Below are 20,497 nucleotides of genomic sequence, written 5' to 3' on the forward strand. Positions count from 1 at the left end.
TTCCGTTGTTACAATGTGTGTTTGAATCAGCCCAAACAAATACCGCACATTGAGTCCCTCATGCAAGGCCCATTTTCGGTGGAAAGCGTCCATGTATATCCCGTTACAATCTAAATTATTTTGAAATCTGAATTTTACATATTCATTCGACAAAGAGGCCCCAAATTAGTCTAGTGCGATATTAGTTATATCGATATGTGCCCGAAAGAACGATATTCGTTATATCTATATGTGCCCAAAATGTGCGATATTCGTTATATCGATATGTGCCCAAGGGACAGTAAAACCGAAGAAAAGCTGAAACTCCAGCACCGCAGCACCGATGGAGGAGCTCAGCTGCATCGCGGCAGCAGTTAGTGCGGCCCAGAGTGGTGCTGCGATGCTGGTGATCCTTCGTGTTTGGCTATTCCTGTCAACACGTATCGATAAAACGAATATCGCACAAGCCTAATTTGGGACCGCTCTGTCGATGGGCATGTAACTTCAGATTCAGATGCCTTTTTTTGAGCGTCGCATGAAAGACAGGACGAGCAGTATGTGTTGGGGCTGACTCCAACTACACTTCGCAAAAACGAAACTTCATATTCCTGCCGAAATGCCAGGTACAATACACCAGAAGACTCTTAGTTGAGACTCGTAGTTGAGACACGCTGTATTACAGAGAGCAGTGTTGGCAAATACACACATCAACAAAACTTTTGCATCACCCCATTATTTCTAAATTCATGGCACAGGAAACAAAAAATGGCGTTGAATCGTGCGTATACAGAGCGGTCCAAAAAATGTATCCACTGTTTAAAAATCCGTAAGTGGCAAACTAATTGACGGGAATTGTCTCATCTTTGGTAGTGTAATAGTTTGTAGTTCCGGCAATCGCCACACAAGCGTTGTGTAGCGTTGTTTTATTTTGTCAGATGACAGTCGCCAGATAGTCAGTGTTTTGTTCGCAGTTGTTCCTAATTACTCGAGTAAACATTGTTGGCGCAAGGCTTACATTCAATGAAAGGAAGTCAGTTTTGAAGTAGTTTTTAAGTACGAAAACATTGAGGTTCAATGGGATTGGCGAAATGAGTATCAAACAGAGCCACTGACACGTTTAACGATTCGTCGCATTCGAGACAAATTTGAAGCCGAAGGCTGTGCTAAATATGAACACAAACGACTATCTGGACGACCTGTAACAGTAACAAGTCCAGCTAACTCCTGTCATGTATTACAACAGTTCACTCGCTCACCACAGAAGTCTGTGAGACAGTGTGCCCGTGAAACTGGAGTGAGTCGCTCAAGTGTTCGGCAAATTTTGAAGACAACAAAGTGGAAGTGCTACATCCCACGATTGCTACACGCAATGAACGAGGACGACCCTGCTGTAGAATGGAGTACTGCAAGTGGTTTACTAACAAAAATGGTTCAAATGGCTCTTAGCACTATGGGACTTAACATCTATGGTCATCAGTCCCCTAGAACTTAGAACTACTTAAACCTAACTAACCTAAGGACATCACACAACACCCAGTCATCACGAGGCAGAGGAAATCCATGACCCCGCCGGGAATCGAACCCGGGAACCCGGGCGTGGGAAGCGAGAGTTTACTAACATGGTGCGCAACGATGAAAGAGTTTGCAGAGATGATTGTGTGGTCTGATGAGGCACAGTTCAAACTCAGTGGTAGAGTAAGTCGCCACAATTGCATATACTGGGCCGCCGAACGTCCATGTAAACAAAGCCGTGAATTTGCCAGGAGTAAATGTGTATCATACCGGGGCTTGATTGGGCAATTCTTCATTGGCGGCACAGTTACCGGTGAAGTGTACCTTCAGAAGCTTCAGACATCCATTTTACCTGCCATCCGAGACATGTATGGAGACGGAAGAGTTTACTTTCAACAAGATGGTGCCTCAGCCCACTACCAGAATCGTGTTAGGGCGTATCTCGTCGAAAATCTACCAGGAAGATGGGTAGGCCGTAGAGGTGCTGTGGAGTATCCACCACGTTCCCCAGACCTACTCCTGTGGACTTTTACCAGTGGGGAATACTAAAGGACGTCGTTTATCGACAAAAGCCACGAACATTGGATGAACTTCGAGAATCCATTGTACATTAATGTGCAAATATCCAACTGAACACGTTGCAGTCAGTAGTTTGTGCTGCAGTTCGGCTGCATCGTTCGTTTTAATCGACACCACATATCGGTTGGGTTCGTGTCTGGGAAACACAGACCACTGCGTTCTCGTGATCCTGATATGCTGAAGGAATGTGTTCACAAGAACACCACAATCCGCATGAGTTACCGTCCATCATAATGACAGCGCAATTTTATACCTGTTCCCCAGAGCAGTGAGATTGCCCTAAACAATCTCGGGAGGTGTAAAAGCCCCATGTAATGCCACACCTTAGAACTACTCCACCACCACCTTCTTGCACATATGGGACGCGGTGTTGGAGGCGTTAGATATTAAAGGATTGTCTCCAAACACGTTGTCTGCGATCATCAGGGTACAAACAGACTCGAGTGTCGTCCGTAAACAGTATGTGGCGTCAAATCCGGATGATTTATTGCTCATCTTTAACGGAGCTCATGTTGTTGTGGTAATTGCATCATGCAATCGTTTGATGTTTGATTGCAGGTTCCGATTCTTTTCTTCTGTTGGGGACGCCTCGAGTGACATCTTCGCGAATGCCAAAGTCTCGGAGCAGCTCATGAGTAGAGTAGAGACAGCAGTTGCACGCATGCTGCTATTTATGAATGTCGGTCACATGAGCAGACACGCCATTGTGATGTCGAGATGCATAGCGCTTGAGTGCACTGCAGTCGACCTTTGTGCGTCGATTTGACAGTAGAAGCTTCGTGATGCGTGTTAGCTTACTGATACTGCTAAATCAGATCGATGCGATCACATAATTCCGTGTGGTAGCATGCTTTCTCAATTCTGAGCTCATTGGGAAGTGACTATTGAACTCAGTTCACGTAATTTTCATGTCACCGAGCAGGAACACAGTCGCACTGCGTATGTACAGGAACGACGACAGAGCGAGGTACCGCAATGTTAGCACGCTAGACTCGCATTCTGGAGGACGACGGTTCAAACCCGCTTCCGGCCATCCTGATTTAGGTTTTCCGTGATTTTCATAAATCGCTTCAAGTAAATGCTGGGATGGTTCCTTTGAAAGAGCACGGCCGATTTCCTTCCCCATCCCTCCCTAATCCGAGTATGTGCTCCGTCTCAATGTCCTCTTTGCCGGCCTGAGTGGCCGAGCGGTTCTATGCGGTACAGTCTGGAACCGTGCGACCGCTACGGTCGCAGGTTCGAATACTGCCTCGGGCATGGATGTGTGTGATGTCCTTAGGTAAGTTAGGTTTAAGCAGTTCTAAGTTCTAGGGGACTGATGACTTCAGAAGTTAAGTCCCATAGTGCTCAGAGCCGTTTGAACCATATTTTTTGTCCTCTTTATCGACGGGACATTAAACACTAATCGCCTTTTTCAGAAACGACAGTAATAGATTAGGTAATATTTCACAGAGGCTGGTGATATGTGTTCCAATATTTGTATAACTTACGCAAACACTGCCTAAAATAAACTTAATCCTCGAGTGGGCGCTCAGATTTTCATAACACGAGCGTGCGCGGGGCGTACTTTGTGCACACGTGAAGAACAGCTGGGGTTTGTTTGGGGAAGGATACCAGACAGCGATGTCATTGGTCTCATCGGATTAGGAGAGGACTGGGAAGGAAGACGCCCTTTCAAAGCGACCATCCCGGCATTTGCATGGAGCGATTTAGGGAAATCACGGAAAACGTAAGTCAGGATGGCCGGACGAGGGATTGAACCGTCGTCCTCCCCAATACGTAAAGAACAGCTGTCTTTATATTACCAAGGTAAACGTGTGAGAGCAAAATCATAGTTAGTCTTAGGTTAACCAAACAACGATAAAATAAACTTGCATGAGATGAGGTAAAGTTCTGTTTAATTAAACAGTAATGAAATAAACTTTCATTATATCACACTGTTGCCACGGACACTTGCTGCCCACAGTAATGACCCGCTCAAAGCATTAAACAGAAAAGTTGCATCAGATCCCAGCTAACCGCTTATTCAATTACTCATTATCCCGTAGACAAATGAGTCATTGTGGGATTGTGCTGCTACCTCGTAATGTGGGCCATTATCTTGCACTGATCGTAACTTTTTTTCTGATGTATCTGCATCTCGCGGTTTATTTTACATTACTGCTGCTGACTTGGACGTATGACAGCATGGTTTATCACTTCCAGCAGAAGCAATAATGAAGGAATAGGTACGAGTTTGCAATTTTGAAACAACAATGGAACGGTGCAAAAAAATTTTATTTGTGTTTGGCGCACTTTATACATAGGTGCGCCAGCTCGAGGATTAAGTTGCAAATAACTGAAAATCACGGCGCTCGGCTATGGTTCTATATCTCGCGATATTCAGTCCTGAATTGTCTCTAAACTGTAGTAGCGGACTTGCATTCATGAAACCATAAACAGCGCTGCGCACGCTCTGCACAGTTATACGACACTATGATGACTGTTGCTGTTGGAATAACTCATTAAACAGGCCACCTAGCGGGAGCGTCGGAACTGACAGTGTTAGGCGGGAGTAGAACTTGAAGAAATGCTGCATTCAGTGCTTCATCAAATATTTCTGTGAGTTATTTACAGTTCTCACAGTGACGGGCGAGTGGGCGCGGAGCTAGCGTCCGATGGCGTCTCACATGTGTTCCCACTGTCTCAAATCAGGCAAAGACCGAAAATGTGAATTTTATCATCATGCACCTCAAACTACTACTGGTCGATTCTGGCTTTTGTCACACGAATAGTTTCCTGCTGGAAGATGCCGTCAGCTTCCGGCAAGACAACGATCACGAACGGGTGCAGGTGGTCCGCAATAATGCTCATCTAATCCGCATCTGCCATAGTGTCTTAGCTTACTCCCACACGTCCCACGGAAGTAGTATAAATACTGCCCCCATTGTCCGCATGCGTAGCGTGGTGTATGTTTCGAGTATCCATTTGCCTGGATAACGGCTTGTGTTTCATCCGACGAGCCGAAAAAAGTACATGGATCCACGGTCCATTTTCGATGATCTCGTGCCCACTGCAGTCGTAGTTGACAACGACGTTCGGTCGTCTGCTGCAGAACCTCGTGTTCAAAACTGTGCCCCGAGATGAGTGTTAGGAAACACTTCTTCCTGCTGCAGCCAAGTGTACCGTGTGTCAACTAACCAACTTTACGTACAGACGGACAAGTCTGAGACCTGGGCGTTGTGCGATTTAGCGTGCTCATCAAACCCCTTGCACCGTCATTCAGCCATTGTACATACACAATGTGATCAAAAGCATCCGGACACCCCCGAAAACATACGTGCATTGTGCTGCCACCTACTGCCAGGTACTCCATATCAGCGACCTGAGTAGTCATTAGACGTCGTGAGAGAGCAAAATGGAGTGCTCCGCGGAGCTCACGGACTTCGAACGTCGTCAGGTGATTATGTCACTTGTGTCATACGTCTGTACGCTAGATTTCCGCGCTCCTAAACATCCCTAGGTGCACTGCTTCCGATGTGATAGTGAAGTAGATACAAGAATGGACACCCACAACACAAAAGCGTACCGGCCGACCTCGTCTGCTGACTGGCAGAGATCGACAGTTGAAGAGGGTCGTAATGTGTAATATGCAGACGTCTATCCAGACCATCACACAGGAATTCGAAACTGCTTCATGATCCACTGCATGTACTATGACAGGCGGGAGGTGAGAAAACTTGAATTACATGATCGAGCGGCTGCTCATAAGCCACACATGAAGCCGGTAAATGCCAAGCGACACCTCGCTTGGTGTAAGGAACGTAAACATAGCACGATTGAACAGTGGAAAAACGTTGTGTGGAGTGACGAATAACGGTATCCAATGTGATCATCCGATGGCGAATGCCCGGTCAACGTCATCTGCAAGCGTGTGTAGAGACAACATTAAAATTCGGAGGCGGTAGTGTTACGGTTTGGTCGTGTTTTTCATGGAGGGGGCTTGCACCCCTTGTTGTTCTGCGTGTCACTATCAGAGCACAGGCGTACATTGCTGTTTTAAGCCCCTTCTTGCTTCCCACTGTTGAAGAGCTATTTGGGGATGGCGATCGCATCTTTCAACACGATCGGGTATCTGTTCATAATCCACGGCCTGTAGCGAAGCGATTACACGACAGTAACATCCCTGTAATGGACTGGCCTGCACGGAGTAATGAACTGAATCCTATAGCACACCTTTGGGATGTTTTGGAACGCCGACTTCGTGCCAGGCCTCACCGACTGACATCGATACTTCTCCTCAGTGCAGCACTCGGTGAACAATGGGCTGCCATTCCCCAAGAAACCTTCCAGCACCTGATTGAACATATCCCTGCGAGAGTGGAAGCTGTCATCAAGGCTAAGGGTGGACCAACACCTTATTGAATTCCAGCATTACCGATGGAGGGCGCCACGAACTTGTAAGTCGTTTTCAGCCAGATGTCCGTATACTTTTGATCACATAGTGTAAGATCGTATACTTTTGATCACATAGTGTAAGGTCGACGTTCCTCTTCCTAAGCACCAGGCCATAAAAATTTGACCTATGTCAAAATTACTTACGTCAGTGGGTTTTCCCATTAGCTGCCCTTATCGTCGCTGGAGTGATTGGCCATTTGCCTCTGCTCCGCTTCTGTACTTTCCTTAACGCGTCACGTGCTACCAGAGACGGCCTTCAGTATCGTTATGACCAGAGGTCATGTTCTGTCTCACCGGTGTATGTATGACGGGAGCGGACCACACTCAGAACGCTTGTTGGCTTGTAGACTTGTGTAGATCTCGTGATCTTCCAGATGATTCTTTTAATCGCTTCCCGCAGTGTCATTGCGAAGTTTATCTTCCTGCCTATAAGGAACAGTCAAAAGACAGGTAGATGAAGAAAAAGTAAGTAAACTTGTTTATTGTTTCAAAAGTAATCGCTGTAACTATTCGTACCTTTATCCTACTTTGAGACAAGGCGGTCAGTTCCTTTACGGAAAAAAAGATCTGGACTGAGGATGTGTAGGGACGTTCAGTGAACTTCTGCGCCGCAGTCCAAACAACCTTGGCAGCATGTAAGCGGGCCTAATTTCTCCCCAAGCGATTTCTATATCTTTGGAGCTCTAACAAAGACTTATTTTACTAAGGTTTGAAGCTCCCCTTGATGTTTTTCCGTGTTAGCGATTTGAAAATTGTGTTTTGAAAATCAGCCATAAGCAAACACAATTTTTTTTTTTAATTTTCATATTTACCCAGACATGTTTCGACAAATGTCATCTTCTGTGGGTCATTTTTTTTTTATTTCTGTAAAATATAGTATCAAATTTATTTATCTATTGTAGGCCTAAGAATTCAAATATGTGCATTTTGTTTTGTTTAGACGCCCAGAACTACCACATACAAAAAGCAATAACACAAGGAAAAATAGGCCTGAAAGAAAATACAACACTGTGCAACCAAACAATGAATTATACAAAGGCACTTCCCCACATAAAACAACATTCAAACAACCCTCTTTCCAGCTCTCTCTCTCTCTCTCTCTCTCTCTCTCTCTCTCTCTCTCTCTCTCTCTCTCTCTCTCTCTCTCTCCCCCCTCCCTCCCCCCGTCATACATTCTGCCCTCTCCCAGCAGCCACACCAAACTAGTTCTGACAAAACGCTCAAAATCAACGCCACAACAAATACAGGACAAGCAATGAACAAGTTACCAGCGACAATAACGTAACACTTTTCACTGCACTGAGTATGGAGTCAGAAATATCTGCTCAGAACAGAACCCTGGATACACCCCTTCCACATAACGTTGCAGCCCATATGATTTTATATCACTGCAGGCTATAGATCCTCAAATTAGTGTCCGCAGCTCGTGGTCTAGCGGTCGCGTTCTCGCTTCCCGAGCACGGGGTCCCGGGTTCGATTGCCGGCGGGGTCAGGGATTTTCACCTGCCTCGAGACGACTGCGTGTTTGTCTTGTCCTCATCATTTCATCGTCATTCTTGAAAGTGGCAAGATTGGACTGAGCAAAGGTTGGGAATTTGTACGGGCGCTGATAACCGCGCTTTTGAACGCACCACAAACCAATCATCATTATCCAATTAGAGAAGGGGTCATTTATCCAGATCCTCTTGAGGAGGTGGACAGAGATGTTGTAGCACTGAAGGGGTTATCTATCGTGTGGGAAGGGAGACTGGAATCCGCGAGACACGGTCCACACACTTCAGACTGGGCTGCGACGCCGTGATTACGTCCCCGGCGTGTGTATTATTCACGGGCTGGCGCGCTGCGCCACGGCGCTTGCCGACGCCCCGAATAAAAAGTGGCTTTGATTCCGCTGGAAGCGACGTCGTTGCAACCGGCGACAGACACCGGGATAGCGGGCTATGTAGCTCATTGCGGCAGCTGCTTGCCCTGCCGGTGGCAGCTGCAGTCTTCTCTGTCTGTACTCCGTTAACCTAGTCAACAAATATTATTCGTCCCCCCAACCAAGGCACCTCCCAGTTCTCCGCTTTGTGTCCCATTCACTGGCGATAGACGGGAAGGAGGAATGTCGGCAATGTAACGTTACGAGGGACATGCCAGAATTAGAGAGACAAATTGATGTTGAAATATGAAAGTTTTGTACTTTAATGGCTTCAGGTTGGCATCACTGGGATGAACTGGGAACAGCTGACGGGCTATAAATTGTTTTGTTTATAACCTGAGCATTGCATTTAACGATGACGTGTCTGCTTTAAGTTTCCACGGTAGTTGAACAACATTCAATGACCGGTTTTGTACTTTCGGTGGGCGAAAAACTGACTAAAGTCTTTTCCCGAATGATTTTATAGTTTGGCGAAAAATTGTATCAACCGCGAAAAATATTTTATTATTTTATTATTTTTGAGCTTTTCCTCATTACAGAGGCTTATCTCCAACATAATAATTTACTTGGAAATTACAATACAAACAGTAAACGTTCTTAAACTATATTCTCAAAATATTCCTCCAGGTGTTTCGATCTTGTGTGTCTTCTTCCACTGCGCCCATTCTCCTCATTGTCTGCTGTACATTTTGGAGCCAGGTAGTCATAGGTCGTCCTCTTCTTCTTCTCCCCTCCGGTTCCCACTCCAGTATCAATTTTGGTACTCTGGTTTTCTCCATTCGTCGTACATGCCCGTACCACTGTAATTTCTTCCTATCCATTAAGTCATATTCTTTATTTTATTTCCATTCTCCTTATTATTTCGGTGTTCCTTATCTTTTGTTTCCTGGAGATTCTTGCTGATCTTCTCCAAAAGTCCATCTCTAGAGCTTGTAATTTTTTAATGTGGTTCATGTTAATTGCCCAAGTCTCCGTACCATACAGAACCACACTCTCTAATACGGATTTGTATATTAATTTTTTAGTTCTGCTCATTACATTCGTGCTCCATAAGACTGAGTTAAGCATCCCAATGATCCTCCGTCCGCTACTAATTCTTTTATTGATTTCTGACCCTGATTTTCCCTCGATTTCTAGAATGGATCCCAAATAGCAGAAAGTGTTTATCTTTTTGATTTTCCTTCCTTCAGTGCATAGCTCATCTGAATCATTAGTCAAGTATTCTGATTTTTGGTAATTAATCTTCAAACCCCAAGTTTTGTATGCTACTGCTAGTTGATTGAAAAATATTTAAAAGTCGGTAGAACAGTTCAAGAACAGTCGAACGACAGTGACTTACGGGCGACGTCCTGGCCGGCCTGTCAAAATAGCAACCCCTTCGCTTGAAACCCGCATTGACGACATTAACGTGAAGACCGACGTGTTATAGTTGAACATACTGGGAAAACAGTTGTAGTAAGTATTGGCACAGTAAAAAACTGAAGCACAGCAGAAAAAGTGCAGGGTGTGACCCGAAAGAGTTAACGTAACGTCGTCTGGAAACAAGACCCACAGCGTATACAGACTTGAAAGAATGCTATGAAAGGGAAGGTGGCCCTTTGCTAAACCAAATTTTAACTTGTGATGAAACTTGAGTTCACTATTTTGAACCAGAGTCCAAGCGACAAAACATGGAATGGAAGCACACCATTTCACCTGTCCGAAAGAAATTCAGAACGCAATCATCAACGGGAAAAGTCATGTTGATCGTCTTTCGGTATGCCCAAAGTGTCGTCTCTTGTGATTGTTTGCAAGACCAGAGTACAATAAACAGTGCCTGCTAGTCGCTCATGCTGATCAACAAAGTAAATCGAACAATGAGAGAGAGAGATCTGGAATTCCAAAGAAAAGACCTGACATTGTGATATTGCTTGCTACGCAATGCTGTCAGAGTCGTATCTAGACGTATCAGGAGTCGCATATTACTCCAACTGCGCACGCCCGACAGCATTACAGAGCCTCCACCAGCTTAAACAGTCCACTGCTGACATGCAGGGTCCATGGATTCATGAGATTTTGTCCATACCCGCAAACGTTCATCCGCTCGATATAATTTGAAACGAGACTCGTCCGACCCCGAAACATATTTCCAGTCGTCAACAGTCCAATGTCGGTGTTGACGGGCCCAGGCGAGGCGTAAAGCTTTGTGTCGCGCAGTCATCAAGGGTACACGAGTGGACCTTCGGCTCCGAAAGCCCATATCGATGATGTTTTGTTGAATGGTTCGCACGCAGACACTTGCTGATAATTCAGCATTGAAATCTGCAGCAATTTACGGAAGAACCGCAGTTCTGTCACGTTGAACGATTCTCTTCAGTCGTCGTTGGCCCCGTTCTTGCATGATCTTTTTCTGGCCGCAGCGATGTCGGAGATTTGATGTTTTACCGGATTCCTGATGTTCACGGCACGCTCGTGAAATGGTCGTACGGGAAAATCCCCACTTCATCGCTGCCTCGGAGATGCAGTGTCCCATCGCTCGTGCGCCGACTGCAACACCACGTTCAAACTCACTTAAATCTCGATAACCTGCTATTGTAGCAGCAGTGACAGATCTAACAATGGCGCCAGACACTTGTCGTCTTATATAGGCGTTGCCGACCGTAGCGCCGTATTCTGCCTGTTTACATGTATCTGTATTTGAATACGCATGCCTATACCAGTTTCTGTGGCGCTTCAGCGTACATTACCAAGCGACAAAAGATGAAGCGACGTCATAAAGAAATATATTAAGCGATCTAGACGGATTTATTCACAAAATATCCACAACAATCGCGGACTGATAAAGGAAGTAACTTTTTTCTTGCTATAACTAAATGACTGGTTCCAGAATGAAATGTCAGTTGCTTCCGCAGAATAATTCCTCAGTTTACGTTGTTGTTGTTGAAGGATGATGGAGTCCTCTGCTATCCGTTTCAGACAAGTCTCAGATACAGATGGAAGGGCTGTTACTTCCATTATTAGAAACGGCAACCCTGTTTATCGTACTGTCAATGAACGTCGGCGGAACGCGCCAGGTTGCTGGTCGTTATGCGCCGATAAAGGTATCTAAACATCACAATTGGGAATTTTGTAGGCAGGTGCGAGGGCATCATAAGCATTGCTTGTGGGCATCAGACAGAGGTTGCCGAACTGTTGCCACTGCACCAACTACGCAACATTAAAATATTTTATTGGTTAAGGAGATAAGTGAACGGTGTAAACTTAATAGGTGGCATTCAGTGGAACAGTGTGCAGGAGTGTTTGCTCACCTCGTAAGTACACGGGGCTTCAAAAAAAAAAATCATCCGCTTACACAACTCTTAAATCTTCCACAAAAAGTAGTAATAGGTTCGGCCATTGCTGTCATGATTCTGTTAAAAAATACAATAAAACAACATTAGAAAAAACTAGATAACATTAAGAAACAACTGGATATGTAGATTACTATATACCAACTTTACGAGTGCTTCTTCCAATAATTTGCATCCAGCTAGATGTACAAACCATAGAGATGAGATAGAAGACCCATAGTTTAATGGAATGTGGCTGCCACTCCGAGGTGCGGTTGGTGGGGCAATAACATTGTTATCCTTAGCATATAATTACACTGAAGCTCAAATTGGTATTGGTATGCGTATTCAAATACGGAGATAACGTAAACAGGGAGAATATGCCGCCACGGTCGGCAACGCCTATGTAAGACAGAAAGTGTCTGGCGCATTTGTTAGATCGGTTACTGCTGCTACAATGGCAGATTATCGAGATTTAACTGAGTTTTCAACGTGGTATTACAGTCGGCGCACGAGCTGTGGTTCAAAAAATGGTTCAAATGGCTCTGAGCACTATGGGACTTGACATCTTTGGTCATCAGTCCCCTAGAACTTAAAACTACTTAAACCTAACTAACCTAAGGACATCACACAACACCCAGTCATCACGAGGCAGAGAAAATCCCTGACCCCGCCGGGAATCGAACCCGGGCGCGGGAAGCGAGAACGCTACCGCACGAGCACGTGCTATGGGACACATTACCTCCGACGTATCGATGAAGTGAGGAGTTTCACGTACGACCGTTTCACGAGTGTACCGTGAACACCAGGAATCCGATAAAACATCGAATCTCAAACATCGCTGCGGCCGAAAATATTCTACAAGAATGTGACCAACGAGGTCTGAAGAGAAGTGTTGAACGTGACAGAAGTGCGAGCAACGCTTCCGCAAATTTCTGCAGATTTCAGTTCCGGGCTATCAGCAAATGTCAGCGTGCGAACCATTCAACGACGCATCATCGATATGGGATTTGGGAGCCAAAGGCCCGCTCGTGTACCCTTGATGACTGCACAACACGCCTCGCCAGAGCCCGTCAACACTGACACTGGGCTGTTGAATCCATGGAGCCTGCATGTCAGCAGGGGACTGTTCAAGGTGGTGGAGGCTCTGTAATGGTGTGGGGCGTGTGCAGTTGGGATCATATGGGACCCCTGATACGTCTAGATACGACTCTTGACAGGTGACACGTACATAAGCATCCTGTCTGATCACCTGCATCCATTCTTGACCATTGTGCGTTCCAGCGGATTTGGGCAATTCCAGCAGAACAATGCGACACCCCACACGTCCAGAATTGCTATAGAGTGGCTCCAGGAACACACTTCTGAGTTTAAACACTTCCGCTTGCCACCGAACTCCCAGACATGAACATTATTGAGAATATCTGGGATGCATTGTAACGTGCTGTTCAGAAGAGATCTCCACCCCCCGTACTCTTATGCATTTATGGACAGCTGGTAGGATTCATGGTGTCAATTCCTTCCAGCACTACTTTTATTAGTACAGTCCATGCCACGTCGTGGTGCGGCACTTCTGCGTGCTCGCGGGGGCCCTACACGATGTTGGACAAGTGTACCAGTTTCTTTGGCTCTTCAGTGTAAAACAATTAGGTAGCTGTCGTAATATCATTACAGCACAGAACAGTGAACATTAAAATAAGTATGTAATAATGTTGCCAACGGCCTTGCCACAATTGTAACACCAGTTCACTTAGCTCACCCAAGTGCTGTCGGGCTTAACTAGTACTTGTATGTATGACCGTCCGGGCCCGCTAAGCGCTATTGGGAAGTGGGGTGGGCTCAGCCCTTGAGAGGCCAATTGAGGAACTACGTGACTGAGAATAGCGGCTCCGTTCACGAAAACTGACAACGGTCGGCAGAGCTGTGTGCTGACCACATACCGCTACATATCCGCTTTTCGATGAGGTTGACACGGCGGTCAGTCGGAACCGTAGCGCCTTCCGAGGCCTGTTCGGAGTTAATTTAATATCTTAAATCTTACTCCGACCATATGCGTGCAGAAGTGACTTTCTGAACACAAAAACATTTCGCCAAAAAGTGTACAGCAAATGAATAACGTTGTAAATAAAACCATTAAACTTCACTGTATATTAGTAGGCATTTCCACGAGTAATTTGTCACGCATTAATTTCCAATGTTTCTCCCCTAGTTTCTTCTCCCTTTTATTTGTATACAAACTAAGAAATAAAGGAAAAGAGAGACGACACAGAACGAGCAGGTTAATAAGGAGGTTATCTGGTGCAACAGTACATTTCCCCAATACTTGGCGCCTTCAAAATTAACGCTGCACGCACGATATGGACAGAGAATGGTTGATGGTCGCTATAAAGAGAATCATAAAGCTGCCTCGTAGAGATACCAACCACCCCTCAGGTCCAGGTGGCTCCTCCACAAGTTCCCGCCCGTGCATCCGATTTCCTGCGACCTATCTTTTCTGCTGAATTCTTTGTCGTATATTTATATATTCTGTGTTAGAAATCTCCTGGGTAAGTGTCAGTTGAGTTAATTACCATTTTGACATTAAAAGTTAACTGTGAGCTAAGTTAACGACTATCGTTTTCGCGTCAAGCGTGCAAACAGAAAAAACCAACAAATATTTTGAAGTGATTTGTAAATGAGAATAAAAAAATTTGATAACCTCCATTAAAATAGGAGTCTACTATATAGGTAGATTCTCTGTGACCTCTCTTCAGCCGTTCTGTGCTGGGCCACCTGCACTTCGATGAACAGCTGCCAATCGGAGATCGCAGCCGTCCTGTACCTATCAGGACTGTTGATATTTTTAAAAAATCGGAAATCCGCAATATCTACATTTAAAAAGTATTATCATCGGTCCTAACCATCGAAGAAGGTATCGATATATCGATCAAAAAAATATCGACGCACATGCCAGTAAAAATATCGGCTACACATTGTAAATATGCTGCCAGTTTTGGAGCTTTATATTTAAGTATTGATTTATAATTAGATCAACAGCAGGCTAGCGGCCTGTTGTGTCCCCCTTAGAGCAAGAATTAAAAGGAAAACTATGCACGATGACGCTTGGCGATAATCACATTGCTAACAGGTGTCCAGTAAGTCGGCCGTTCGGTTTCGTCACGCATCTCATTTGTCCGGAACACTCAATGTCGCCTTCCAATGTTTTCATTTCTGCCAACGACAGTGACGTAGCAGTTGTAGTGTGAAAATTGCATAGTGAACTAAACGTTGCAGTTTGTGTCGGTAGCGCCGATTAAGTCAGCATTTCCCCTTACACGTCTCCGCTCACCGCAAAAATCAATCTTGTCACATAGAGTTTTGTTCATAATTATCAGAAACTGTTTTTGAAGAATGTCGATGTGAAGAAATAGCAAAATGGTTCAAATGGCTCTGAACACTATGGTACTTAACATCTGAGGCCTAACCTAAGGACATCACACACATCCATGCCCGAGGCAGGATTCGAAACTGCGACCGTAGCAGTCGCGCGGTTCCGGACTGAAGCGCCTAGAACCGCTCTTCCACAGCAGCCGGCGAAAGAATAGCACACCAGTTGCGTTAATAATTGTTTTTTTTTAACGCCACTGGTGTGCTGTTTCTTCACTTCGGAAATAGTGGTATGCCATTCACATAGCCATCGGATTTCTTTTGTGCCACATATACTTGGTTCACACAGTCAAACTGAAAGACTGTACGTGATGAAAGCTCAAAGTAGTAAGTCTCCTGCACATCTTTCAACGAGATATCATCGATGTGGTCCTTCGGAACCCAAGGCCCACATGTGTACCCTTGATGACTGCACAACACAGAGCTTTATGCCTCGCCTGGTCCCATCAACACCGACATTGAACTGTTGATGGCTGGAGACATGTTGCTAGAGTGGGACGAGTCTCGTTTCAAATTATATCAAGCGGATGGACGTGTACGGGTATGGAGACAAAACCTCATGACTCAATGGACCCTGCATGTCAGCAGGCGAGTGTTAAAGCTGGTGGTGGCTCTGTAATGGTGTGTGGCGTGTTCAGTTGGAGTGACATGGGCCCCTTGAACTTCTAGATACGACTCTGACAAGTGACACGTACGTATGCATCCTGTCTGATCACCTGCATCCATTCATGTCCATTGTGCCTTCCGACGGACCTTGGGAATTCCAGCAGGACGATGCGACACCCCACACGTCCAGAATTACTACAGAGTAGCTCCAGGAACACTCTTTTGAGATTACGCACTTCCGCTGGCCACCAAACTCTCCGGACACGAACATTATTGGGCATATCTGCAACGTGCTGTTCAGAAGAGATCTCCACCCCCTCGTACTCTTACGTATTTATGGACAGCCCTGCAGTATTGGTGTCAATTATCTCCAGCACTTCTCCATACATTAGTCGAGTCCATGCCAAGTCGTGTTGCGGCGCCTCTGCATGCTCGCAGACCTGTGCAAGCAGAGCTGATGTTGCGGCTCCGTGAACATAGTCAAACATTCTACAGTGACAATATCAATAAACTGGTCTCTTGTTGGCAGAAATGTGTTCGTCGCTAGGGTGACTATTTGAGAAATAAATATGTAGACACGAAGAATACAGATGTAGAATGTTAACGTTTGTTTTACTTTAAAAACTTTGAGTTTTCCTATTAAAAATTCGAAGTCATCCAATGGTCGCACCTCGGAATCTTCCCTGAAAGTAGTGGGGTAGCTACATTGCTTTCGATTATTCGGTTTGAAGTTGTTAAGTTTAACGCTATTTCGCGGGTCAAAGCGAGGTTGGCGACCAATATGGTGATTTCATAGCGTAGAAGAGCAGATAAGTAATCCGCGTCCGGCAGTAAAGGTTTCCGACCAAATCCGTGGAGCATTAAGTTCCGCAACTTCTCTCGCGCGCCACATCGCTCTGAGTGTTGTGTTTTCTGGCCATAGCCGCGGCCGTGGATGTGACTACGCGCGTCGCCCGCCATTGAAGCTCCTAGCCACGACAAGTGACGTTTCAAAGGCAGTCCAGCGTTTTCATTCCATCGTAAAAATATGCTCTGTCGAACTCTGCAAAATGTTTATTGACTACAACTGTCGCAAATTTCTTCCCAGCAAACCAAAGTTTTAAGTTACGGAACAGGAAGAAGTCATTTGGGGCTAAGTCTGGTGAATAGGGTGGTTGAGGAACCAATTCAAAGCCCAGTTCACGCACTCATGCTGTTATCGCTGATGTAGGATGATGCATTATCCTGTTGAAAGAGCACTTTTTGCGTGCCAACTATGATATTTCTTCAGCCATCGCAAGTTACAAACGATCCAACAATGAAGCATAATAAGATTTAGTCATGGTCTTTTTTTTTTTTCAAGTAATGTATGAGGATTACTCCTTGGGAATCACACAAAAAACAGCTGACAGAATGGTCGTTGCCTTACCCGCCTTTGTTTTGATTGCCGTTTCAACTCTAGTGTCTAATGATGGATCCAGGTTTCATCAGGAGTCACAGATCGGCGCAAAAATTCTTGCGGATTGCGATTAACATCGCCAGACATTGTATTGAAATGTTGCGCTGAATGCGTTTTCTATCGACTGACCAATCACGGTACCCACCTTGCACTCGGCTTCTTCATAGCCACTTCTCCCTATGGATATTATGCATTCGCTCAGTTGAAATGCTTACTCAGTAATCTCAGGAATTTTTATTCAGTGGTCTTGCATTGTCTGCCCTAATTGGACAGACAGGGTGAGTCCAGCAAAATTTGGAAGGTTGTTTCGGGATATTTTCTTTGTATTTTGGTATGAGGTACTCATATTCACTCCTGGCTCACTAGAGTGTAATTATGTAATTATGATTAAGTTGATACCCCAAATTACCATTTTTTTGTGAAAACACCTCCGCAACAGTGAATAAATCTAAAATGTAAAGGACGTTGCAGGAGGAATAGTAGATGTTTCAGGCGGTGGTACTACAGACTAATTTGAGTAAAACAATGCAAGTAACATGTGTTCAGTTTTTATTGGTTACAGCAATACAGTTGTTAGAATGCAAGCCAAACAAGTACAGATGATGTTAAGCAAAGGCGAATGATTAAGTTCAGAATTGATATTTCATAAATTCCAAATAAAAAACGCTTCTGAATTCACTTGACAACGCCACATGCAGCCTCTCCTGAGGTCGGCTTGGTGCTCTTTAATGAGGGCAGCGCTATTCGTAATCCAGACGACGAATTTTTCTTTTGATTTTACCTCCTTGTAGATTTCGCAATTACACAAGCCCCAGAGACAAAAATTTAAATGGGGTGAGGTCCACAGACCCGGGTGCCCAAATAAATTGTCAACTTGTTGTGATCCATATTCCAGGGAATGTTATGTTTCAATTATGTATCACCTGATGAATAAAACGGGCTGGAAGAACATGCCATTCTTGTATCCAAGGGAATTGCTTGCAGTAATGGTAGCAGTACATTTTAAGTCTACATAACGAGGCCCTGGAAGAGGGTCTGGTAACACCAACAGGTTCCATCAAATGTAATATCATACCATACCACACTTCTACAGACAAGTGTTCCTGGAAATGACTGCATAAATACATGTGGATTTCTGCTGTTGGACTATTGATGCAAGTTAAGGCTGTTGCTGGTACACGAAATGTATTCGCAGTTATAAAATTTGGGCAACCATTAGGTGTATGATGGAATGAAAATAATTTGCGTCAGACGGAGACTCGTAACCCAGATTTGCCGCTTATCGCGAGCTGTCGCCTTACCATTAGGCAATCCTAGCTCGCGAGAAGTGGGAAATCCGGGTTACGAGTCTCTGTCCGGCGCAAATTTGTATTGTCGTCATTCCATTATACAGTCGATGGTTGTCCTTATTTGCAACTGCCAGTACATACATGTCTTTCATAACAGCTGCACCCGCTGCAGTGCCTGTTCCTTCGGGCATGCATGCACAGCAAACAACAAAATTCCTGATCATTTGCCTTCATCTACTCCTTAAATGTGTTGCATCTGGTGTAAGTCATTAGAATAGAGGCCATGCGTACCTAATGTCCACTGTTGCCTTGTATGTGGAACCGTGTTACTTCCAAACCCTGTTCTTTTACGTGTTCAGTTGAAATATGACTTCTGGGCACTACACCAATATTGAGCAGTTTTGTGAAGACATTAGGGCATTGTCTAGCAAACTCGCTGCAAGTAGTATCAGCAGCGTTTCCACTCCAAAACCTGTACACCACACCATTTTGGCATACTCACCACCTGTAAACACTATACTATTGTCTTGGTGAACAAGTTCGCAGTATTTTTCCGTAAGTTTAATAAGCACAACAGATATACACATCAGAGACTTCGGTCATCAATAATATATTCTCATTGACTATTTACAACAGTCTGCCAACACTAGTGTAACTTTTTGACTCTGCTAATGTAGAAATCACGTGGTTTTGAAGTGAAGAACTTGTCAAGCCATATTCAAGGTGCATTTTCATCCGGAAGGGAAGTTCTTTGCAGACTGTTAGTGTGTGGAAAAGCTGAAATCAGCTGAAAGTCAGGTGAGTGAGGTGGGTGCAGAATGACTTCCCAAACCAACTCCTGTGTAGTTTTCTTTGTCAGTCTAGCAGAATGCGACTGGGCATTATCATTGAGTAACATTACTGTCTTCCTGGTCATTGTTCTTGGTTTGTGTCTGGAAGATGTTTCAGTTGTTGACAGTAAAATAATGTCAGCAGTGATGGTTACACCTTGGGGAAACAGTTCGGAGTACACAACACCATCACTGTTCCACCAGATGCGTAATATTCTTTTTCGTGGATGCGCCCAAGTTTTTGTAAGGGGAGTTGTTGCTTTGTTTGGGCTTAACTATTTTTTTTCTTTTCCCTATGTTAGTTCAAAGACACAATTTATCTTCACCAGAGTCAATAGAAGATAGGAATGGTCAGTGGTGTTCACGAGCCAATCGATGACGACCAAGCAGATGTGCACATATGGCGACCTGCTGATTTTTGTGATTTTGACTTAGAGCATGCGGTACCCGTGTACCTGATTTTGGAGTCTTACCCATTGCATGCAAATGTCGGACAATGGTGGAATGATCACAGTTCCACATATTTGCCAGTTCTCGAGTACAATCTTGTGGATCATTGTGGATTAATGATTAAATTCTGAAGGTCTCCCTGAATTTGCCAAAATGATCCTCATTAAAATGAGAAAACAATTTTCTTTCGTGCTGTTCAATGGCATTATCCCCATACATGGCACGAATGTTTCTGGCTGGCCCTGTTGCTGTCATCCCTCTGTTGAACTCAAACAGAAGAACGTGGCACGATTCTTCCTCGTGGCACTCCATTTTATATCGTCCACAGCCCCTCTCACTATGTACAAATGAGAAAATGACAGTATATAAAATCAAATAACAATAGTAAATAAAACATGACAACTGGTAAATAAGCCTGCAGCAACCAGAGTACTAACTCGCAAGACAAAAATGCAACCAACTTACGCACCAATCAAATATAAAACTAGCCTACAAATCACAATCAAAGTTGTATAATCCATTAATATAAAATTAAGCACAACCTGATTATCAAACTAAATCTGACAGTCAATAAATAAATCCACAGCAACTGGAGTACCACCTCACGAAACACACTTACCTATGTAAATAGCTGTATCTCTGTACCAGTAAAAATTGGACACATGCTATATGGAACTCCTCCTGAAACAATCTGTATAGTTATCAAATCATATAAGGTGTTT

The 20,497-nt window shown here is 44.5% G+C and overlaps 1 protein-coding gene across 1 annotated transcript in view; it reads left to right on the forward strand.

Annotated features, from left to right (window-relative positions):
• Positions 1–20,497, forward strand: part of LOC126481403 (uncharacterized) — a 133,377-nt gene that overhangs the window by 101,044 nt on the left and 11,836 nt on the right. The window lies entirely within an intron of this gene.

The sequence above is a fragment of the Schistocerca serialis genome, chromosome 5 (assembly GCF_023864345.2).
Source record: "Schistocerca serialis cubense isolate TAMUIC-IGC-003099 chromosome 5, iqSchSeri2.2, whole genome shotgun sequence".
Lineage (NCBI taxonomy): Eukaryota > Metazoa > Arthropoda > Insecta > Orthoptera > Acrididae > Schistocerca > Schistocerca serialis.